The sequence below is a fragment of the Fukomys damarensis genome, unplaced genomic scaffold (assembly GCF_012274545.1).
Source record: "Fukomys damarensis isolate Sample0158 unplaced genomic scaffold, DMR_v1.0_HiC HiC_scaffold_4, whole genome shotgun sequence".
Taxonomy (NCBI): Eukaryota; Metazoa; Chordata; class Mammalia; order Rodentia; family Bathyergidae; genus Fukomys; species Fukomys damarensis.
Window position 1 is genome coordinate 4,695,582 of NW_022900916.1, and position 10,030 is coordinate 4,705,611.

The window sequence follows — 10,030 nt, forward strand, 5'->3', positions numbered from 1 at the left end:
TAAAGGCGAACACAATACACTCACACCAACCACCAATACCACGTTATGTATTTATCCTAGTGGCAGCATCGTGGAACATCTTTCCTTGGAGGTGCTGCTGGCAATTAGGTAAGAGTCCAGGGAGGCTGTGCACCACAGATGCCTCCAGAATATGTAGCGAGTGCAAAGTATCAGCGATGCTGGTGTTAGGAAATCCAGCCTTGGAAAAGTGAGAGCGTTTGCTCAGGACAGCAGCGCACAGATAGAGGTATTGTTTGTAACTGGCCCAGAGAGGAACCCAGTCAGTTACTCTTCACTCAGTGAATGGGAGAGAAAACTGCAGCTCATCCATCTGAGAAGGTGCTGAGAGAACAAAGACGACCGGAAACGGGATGAAGCACAGACGCGGGAGGCGCGAAGGAGTCCCAAATTCACCAGGCAAAGTGGAAGGCGCCGGTCTCAAAGACGACACAATGGGTGATGCTCCTTATGGGACCCCCCTGTTGAAGAGCAAGTATTGGGTTACTAGAGGGTGGGGACCACAGAGGGGAGCACAGGGGAATTTCAGGTAGCAGAATTGTCCTGAGCCCTGCTTTCCGTGAGGATTATCAACATCCACACATAGGCTAAAATGCACACAACTAAGCGGCAATAGATGTAACTTGTTATGTAAGTGTACAAAGTGATTTTAAAAGCACACAGTATCTTTAAAAGTAACAGAAAAAGTGGAATTTTAATATTAGTGTTTTTTAAGGATTACACTTTTTTTTTTTAAGTGAGATGATTGTTTTTTATGTGAACAGATTGTGGGACAATGGGAACCGAATTCGAATTCGGCTCTGCTGCTGATGGGCCTTGGGACCTTCGCGGGACAGCGACCTCAGCTGGTATAAACACCAGGGTCCTCGCCTACGGATGGAGTGGGAGGATAACAGTCACTACCCATTAGGTCTGTTCAGGCCTGTGGTAACACAGTATACTCACAAGCTTGCCTAATCAACTGTAAATACACTATGACGATCCATTTATTTTGTTGTAAATGCGCATGCAATGCATACTTTGTTTAAACGGAAGGAATGTGAAAGGTGTGCAATTAATAGCTTTCATCAAATTTCTCATAATGATTTTTGATTATAATGTGATAAAAATACAATGTTGGGCATTATGAAATATACCATACCTTGTATCTTTTTAGGTCTTAGTTATTTGTAGGTTGATGAACTTGTGAAATCTATCAATGTAATGCTCATTTAAAATCTGTATTTGAACCTAAGATAACATAAATTGCCGGCGATTTAGCTCAGTGTTTCAGCCACCTGCTTCTCAAGCACAAAGTCCCGAGTTCGATCCCCGGTACCATAAAAATGAATAAAAATAAATAAATAATAAAAATATAACATAGTATTACATTTCAGTAAATTTATGTATAAAACATCCTTTAAATGGTATGATTATATATATAATTTAACTGATACCTACTGCGGAACATTTGGTCACATTCAAGAATGCTGCCAATGTTGTTCAACAGAGTTAGTTTTTCCAGTGAGTTGGAACCTTGTACTATTTCATCTTCAATATGTTTTAGGAACACTGTGGATAAATCAAGTGCCACTCTTGTGCAGTTGCTGGCTATCAAATATCCTTAGCAGGATCCCCACGGGCTCCAAAGAAATGTATCTTTAAAATATTATAAGAAGATTCTACTGGCAACGAAGTTGGACAGTACAAGTCTGTGTTTAGATCGTACGTGTAACACATGCAATTGACAAAGCCATGTGCCCGCTCTCTCCTCTGCGAAGGAAGAACCGGTAACTACATCTTGAGAAAACCTTCTCAGGCAGGCTCCCCAGCAGCCCCTGACGCGGGGTACAGAGCAGAAAGCCCTGGAACGGTAGCACCTGCGCCCAGCCACCTGCTCAGGGAGGAAGCCGCTCTTTCACTGGCCGAGCCCGGTACAGCAAGGGTCCAAACTACTGCAGCTCATTGGTTAAGAATAGAGTTTGTGTCTCCATCGAGTCATTGCACACTGTCTTAGCTTGGAGCAGAAACAAAACCCTTCCTGCCCTGCAGGTCCTCTTCTAACGTGCAAGCTCTTCAGCACAGGGGGCCTTAGATTTACACTCAGACTACATCCCCAGAACGTGGAGAAGGCTCAGTTGTTTCGTAAATAATTCCAAGCAAGGATCCTTTTAGAGAAGAGATGTCTGTGCATCTGCAAATGCTCAGGTGTCTAGTAAGACACCTGAAAAGGGGAAGAAAAGTTCCTCTAAACTTAAAACTTCCTTTTGCTGTGTGGAAATGTGATCATATAATCACTTAATGAAGGATTTACTCAAATACAGCCACAGATCAGTCCATTTGTCTCCTTTATGGTTGAAATGCAATGCCACTGCTGCTTTATGTTACTTCAAGTGAAACATACATCAAAACTTCCACAAACAAGTGCTAAATAGCAGGAGAGATAGATTAACTCCAGGGGCTTCGGTTATTTATCACCCACAATAATGGAAGGTTTATTTTCTTAGGAACAGAATCGCTAGAACTCTTAATTGCCTGGACGCAGCTTTTAAATTTGTGCTCTAGGACTTAGGTAAATTCTGTCTGACAATTTTTTTCTCCTGAAGGTGATGGTCCCCACTGCTGCTCTTACATCAGCTACAGAGAAAGTTAGGAAGAAACCACATGGATGCCTATATTTCTTCTGTTGGATACACTTACTGTTTCTGATAGTCTCTGTAGCCCCCCAAAAATTCTCAGTGGGGAACAATGATCACTACAGGTTAATCTGAAAATCAGAACTAAATATCTTTCAGTTTCATTTTACTTTGCCAAGTGACCGTGCTAGAGACACTCCTGGGAGAGGAGCAGGGACACCCTGGGAAACACAACACCATAAATGGAAAGCCAGGTTTCGGGGGCGGCGGGGGTGGGGGAGATTGATGGCCCGTTTGGCAATGTGGGAGAAGTGCAGAGCTCGTATTGAGTTATACACTGTGGGCGGTGGATGTGCTAGCTTACCCTGGAACAACGCTACTTGACCCTCTTTCAGTGGTGCATCAAAAATTCGAAGTATTGTACTGCCTTAGAAAGCAGACTCAATGGGTTTCAACCCCATGCTGGTTGTTACCCAAAGCAAGCATGGTTAAATTACACGCATCTCTAGGTTTTAAAGAAAGGGGATAATGGGAGGAGGAGTCACGTTTTTCATGGACTAGCAGCCTCTGATCTATTTTTGCAGCGAAACTAATAAAAATTCAGACGATCATTTTGTCAGAGCTCAAACGAAAAAGTATTTCATGCCCGTGTTTTTAATGTTGGACAGGTCTGGAAAAAAAATCCGAAAAAAAATAACAAAACAAAACAAAATGATCTCTTCAAATATAAATGTGTCATATCAGATAAGTATGTGATTACTAGAAAAGTAGCTTCTAGATCTTTTCTGCACGTTTTTTATCTCCCTCCCTTGCACATTTGCACTCTCAGATGTATGTATGTGCGTAAACACGAACCCCAATAAACACACTGTTCCTAGACTCATTTCCTAAAGTTTTCAAGTCACTTCTGTTTGGGGAACTGATGAGGTATCCATCTTCAAATATTCCAAAGTTTTAGACTAAAACAGCAGATTATCATTCAAGGTGTGAGCATAGTGACTGAAAAATAAACATGAGTGCCCTTAATCCTGCATGATATTTAACTGCTTAGAAGTTTTAATTGTATTTTAAAATGTTTAAGGTAGAGTATGCTGAACAGGAAGAGGTAATGTTTTGGAAGACAGAGGCCATATTTTAGATGCTACAATAGTATCTTGAATATTATTAATGCATTAAATGTATTGGATTTGAGTGACTTTTTTTAAGTTGAGATTTTTTCTCTTTTAATTACTAGTTATTTTATTTAAAGTATACAGTGACTTGTGATAAGGATTACTAGGGACTGTTCCAAATCCATCACTGAATATGCTTTCTTACAGAAACAGAGGGATACTGAGCCGTGTCCTTTTCTGAGGACCTCCATTTCTATGACAGAGGGAGCAGGAGCTGGGTGAGAACAAGAAAGGGCACCATGGCAGGGTTTGAACACAGGGCAAAGCCTGCCAGGCTGCTGGTGGGAGGCAGCGGGGGGCTGCGGGTGCCCAGCTGCTCCAGCCCCAGCAGGCAAGGGGATCAGCAGGAAGGCAGAGGAGACTCCTGCTTGTGGGCTGCAGGCCTCTGGTCTCCAGCCCATGACATCAGTGACCTGGGGTCTTCTGCTCATGTCCACTCTGAATTCCAAACCTCACAGTTACCGGCAAAGGCCTGGAGACTGTCCCTGGAAGAAAACCTATGAAATATATGTCCTAGGGTCCAGCGGCTGGCTGATTTCACTGTGCCATGCACCAGACAGCACCCAGTCCAGACAGGGGATTTCCATTTCTGAGGAGCTTTTATGAAACGTTGCTTCTGTGTTTTGTTTTCCAAGACTGAAATATATCACTCTGACTAGAGTTATCACCTGGGAGTTCTGATTAAAAATGTTTTTTCTTCTCAGAAGCAATTCTTTCAAGGATTGGAACGTGATGAATGACTCTGGCTTGAGATCTTAACGTCAGACTTTTCTCCAAACTGACACTTGGGTAAGATATTCAGATGCTGTGGCAGTTGTCCCTCAGGATCCAGTATGTTAAAGCCTTGCTTATGTGAAGGATCCGATTTACTCAGTATTTTCAATATAAATTGTGCTATGTCGTTCAATTGGACTTTTAAGGCAATTTTTAAAATTTGAGAGGAGAGTTTAGGAAACATAATAAATTAGCAGTTATGAGAAAATTAAGACATAAAAAATAATAATTGAAAACATTAACTCCTACGTGGCAGTACAGGTTCGGAATGCCAGCATTTGGGAAGCTCGGGAAACAAGATCACAGGTTCAAGCCCAGCCTGGGCTACCCAGTGAGCTGCTTTCTCAAATACAAAGCAAAGCAACACATCAGTCACTAATTGCACTGTTACTTGGAGCTTCTTCCCTAACATGTTAGTAACCAAAGTGGCGTGTCACTCAGAATCCTTCGATATTTCCTAGACATCTCCCGTGTGACTTTTGGGGTTAGGTGTTGCAGGAAGCAGACAGAACCCTAATGGTTGGGGCATACGACAGTAAATCAGAGCTGTGAGAGAAGTGCTCATGAAAACGATCGAAGAAAAATTGGGAATAGAAAAATGAATACTACATTAAGTTGTTGAAATGAAATTACTGCATCGAAATTTTAACAGTCCGGTCAGGTTACTAATGTTAAACAAAGAGTAATAAACATTTACATAAAGTTCTAACCTTTTGTGGCAGCCAGGATACAGATATTAAAACGATCAAACTGCTGTCATATGGGCGTTGTGCTTCTAAGAACATGGTAATCTGACTTTCCATGACCCTTGTCTAACATCTTAGCTCTCGGGTTTGATGCTGGTGAGTAATTAAATAGACCACACATCTCCCCTTCATATGCAATGTATGCTTTGCTGTCTTCCATTTCTTTCTTTCTCTTGCTTTTAGACCATTCATCTGCCTTCAAGTTTTCTTCATTATTTTCATTATTCCTGCTTTCTACCTCTATCATTTTGCCTGACTTGGTTACCTCAGCATTTCCCTCCTGCTGTCCTTTGGGAGTGATATGGAATATTTGACTTTTCAAGAACAAATGAGTAACTTTTAAATGAAATGTAGCTAATAGTAGAATGGCTCTCTGTGTGCTTCCACGGCAGCTCTTCAATAGCGGCTATTCATTAACAAGTGTTCCTCTGCTGTAGGGTCCTCAGCGAGACCCATTCAGAATGTGCCCTTTGTCTCCCAGTCTCCCTTTCATCTTGGCCTGTCTCTGTCCCCATGCTGAGAGCAATCGGTCTGCTCTCCTGTGTCACAGGACCACAGTCACATCCACACCCCCCACTCAGGCCCCACTCACTGTGCCTGAAGCTGGGAATGCAGCTAGTGGATGTGATTTCCCACCAGCATAGCCCTGGATTCAGTTACAGGGAATAGTGAAATAAACCCAGACTTGCAGTCGGTCCTACTGAAAGAGCCGAGCTCAAAGGCTGGTGACACGTGTGCTGATTTTGTGAACTGGGGATCCAAGAAAACAAGCAAAACAAACCAAAGCACCATAATAATGATGAGGTGCATCACTCTGCTGTGGCAGACCCGGAGGCGATTTATCTGCGGGCTCAACTACAAAACACTTCTCCTGGAAGACTTTTTAAGAAGTGTGTGGGCAACGTTACACTACAGTTTGAGGTTATAAGCGTCAGGAGAACACAAAACACTCAGGACTCTTGTACAAATAATCTATCTTTTTAAAATTATCCAAATAACCCAGGAATGATATAATCATTGGAAAGAAAAATAAATGAAAGAGAAAAGGTCTCCCATAATTTATTTTTACAGCTATCGTTATGTCCTCTGCAAATCCATATGTTAATATCTTAACCCCAGTACCCCGAATGTGACGTCATTTGGAAATAGATTAACTGCGGATATGTGAGATCATGAGGATGTGTTCTAAGCCAATACAATGGGTGTCCTTATAAGAAAGGAAATTGGACACAAATACAAGAGATGCACAAGGAGAGCACTAACCAAAGAAAGAGGACTGGGTGAGATTCGTCCCTCACATTTCTCTGAAAATAAAAACTAACCCTGGGACAGCTTGTTCTAAGAGGGTCACAGTGCCCCTAGAACTGCTGAAAACAAACACCTATTGTCCAAGCCATTTATGCTCCTATACTATGGAAATTCTAGCACAGTAACACACTGCTGTTATCTCTTATAAATATTACTTATAGACCTTTTATAATCTTTTACTAACTTTGCTTATTTTTCAGTGTTTTTTGTTTGTTTGTGTGTGTGTTTCACATTAACAATAAATTGCGAACATATCATTTTAGGATGTGACTATAAGTTTTTGTGCCCTTCCTGGAAATCTACTTATCCTCCTACCTAATAAGGCTGTTCAAATTATAGCATGAAGTTTATTTTTTTAATCAATGTGTTTTATTTTATCCAGTACTGGGGATCAAACTCAGGACCTTGAGCTTGCCAGGCAGGTGTAGCTCCGCTGATCTACAACCCCAGCTGTATAGCATTAAGTGCAATTGCAAGTCTTCTCAGACTCCCTGGGGGCTGAGATGTATGCATTCGCCCAAATTCTGGACAAAGGGGTGTTGCCAGATAGAGCAGAGCAGGCTGCCACGGGTCACACATTTTCTGAGCTTTGCACTCTGTGCAAGCCGACATGCTGGCCTGCTATATACAGGCCCTGGGGAGCTGGAAGAAAGAATGTGGACCTTGGATGGTGGAAAGGACTTTCTCACAAGAGCAGAACGTCTTTTCCCTGTTTCCCCAGTCCTACTTCCCACAAGGCCAAGACCATAGAAGACCATGACACCTGTGTTCCAGAGCCAGAAACTCACCCACCCTTTGCTAAGGGTGGGGACACTCTGTCTGTCTTCCAAGGATATTTACAATTAAATATTCTTTACAAGACAGCTAGCAGTTCATGGCTGCAGCTGTGTTCCTACGGTGACGGCAGAAAGGACAGAAAACAGCTCCATCCTTGTGTGGCCCGTCCACCCACACCTCCCTTGTCCCTGAGAAAGTTAAATTTCTATACTTAAATCCCTATTCTTTAGGATTTTTTCATTTCTGTAGTCCAACCCTAGTTCTAATTGATGTGTCAGCCAATAAAAATTACAATTTAAGCACCACTTTTCCTGATGGTAAAGGAGGTCACTGTATGAATTAATCACCACCTGTGTTAACAGCTGCGCAATTGTAGTTAGGTTCCGAGACAGTCATCTAGGACAAGGAAACCAGCAATAGTCAGTTACATTAGCAACTCTGAGAGGAAGAACTGGGTCTTAGAACAAATATAAATTTTCTGATGTGTGTAAACCAATCATTCTTATTCATGATTTACTAGTAACAACTAAATAACATTAGCAACAACTAACAAGAAAGATGTTTCCCACTGACTAGATACTAGATTAATCTGATATCAACATAACCTAGAATTTGAGCTAAATCCAACAGTTGTGGTTGAATTATAAAGATATCATTATCTCAATGCAAGTAACCTCTACATTGTTGATAATGATCCGAAGAAAAGAAGCTGAAATGAAACCTGACAATATTTTGTAATCAGAAGACCAAAATTAGCACAGAGTATGAAGTTGAAACCCTGTAATCCCAGCTACGGAGGAGGCTGAAGCAAGAAAACTGCAAGTTTTGAGCCCAACCTGGGCAGCATAGCAAGACCCTGTCTCAAAATGCAAACTAAGAAGGACTGCCGTTGTTGGTCAACGGTAGAGCTCCAAAATGCAGTCCACAGTACTGAATAAGAAACTTCTGGACAGTGAAGCTCGTCACAGTGCCTAAGAAATGCAAGCAAATATGACTATAGCTAGAAGTTCAGATGAAGAATTCTACACAATCAACGGTTAAAGTCACAATAGAGGGAGGGATCAAAACCATTCCCAAGAAAACATGAGATAGCTATTGTCTTCTGTTTGGCCAGTAACTATGGTAACATTGTCCCTCTGATTGGTCAGATGGATAACTTGTCAAGGTCCACTGAAGAGTATTTACTCTAAAACTGGTACATGAAAAAGTATCCATCACCTCAGGCCACTAGAGAAATGCAATTTAATGCTGAGATTCCATGTTACCCCAGAAAAAGTGGCTGTCGTCAAGACATTAAATAGAAGTCATGGCAGAGCTATAGAGAAAAAGGAACCTATTTGTACTGTTGGTGAAAATGTAAATTAGTACAGCCACTGTGGAAACCAGCATGGAGAGTCTTCAAAAAACTAAAATTAAGTTTCCATTCAACTTGCATATTCTCCTACTAGGTATCTTCCTCAAAGAGTTAAAGACATCATATCACAAGGACACAAGTATACACGTTTATAGCAGCAAAAATCATAGTAAATAAATCTTGGAAATGGAATATATATCTACCAACAGATGAATAAATAGAGAATATATTGAACTACCCTGCCGCAAAGCAAGATAAACTTTAGTTATTTGCAGAAAAATGAATAGACCTTGAGACCATAATCTTAATTGAAATAAATAGATACACAAGTTTAAATACTACCTGTTTTCTCTTATATGAAAAGCCCACAGTATAAAAAAATTAAGAGTGAAATGAAAGGTAGGTGATAGGAACTACAGAGATAGATCTCACGAAAATGAGAAGGGACCAGAGCTGGACGGAGGGGAAGGGGACGTAAAAAGACTGAAGATCTACAGGGACATCACCACTCACTCCCTCGATGAGTATCATCCTTAGGTTCCAGCAAACGCATTCTGATAAATGGCACTGCAAGGGCAAGACCTGTGCTCCTCCAGGCCTGGGTGGTTCTGACAGGGCCTGGGAAAGCACAGTCAGGGTGCCCTGCCCCAGACTGTTCCGCACTGTCTGACAGTTTGCGAGTCCTTTGGAGCACCGAGGTGGCAACAAAAATAGCCAGAGTCCGGTGACCACCATAGCAGCTGTATTAAATTCCAGCAGCTCAGTGGAGCATGGCCAGTTGCCCTGGTGTAAGGAACAATTTTCTAACCAGACTGAGCACATGGGGTGACTGCAGCCTTGGGCTTGGCATTCTGGACTCCTTTCTATCCCACTATTTTTTCCAACCCAGTTCGTCAACATTTTGCCTCATTTTTGAAGGTATCAGATGCATTTCTAGTCAACCACTTTTCTGTGAAATTAAACAAATTAATCAGATGTGGTGTCTCTTATTTGAAATGAATAATATTTGCTTAGATTATTGATGCATTTAGTATGATTCTAATACTGATTTGTATTCACAAATTAAGGCCTTATATTCTCTAGTGTTTATTTTAATACAGATATTAAAAATTATGCTCACTTAAAAACTATAGACCATAATTTAAAGTGTAGCACTGTTAAGAGAAAAGAACATGAATTTGTACTTCTGAGTGTTTGAAGTAACACCTGAAAAATTACAGCTAATAAAATTTCCTTAATTGTGGGAAGAAGTAAATCATAAATCAT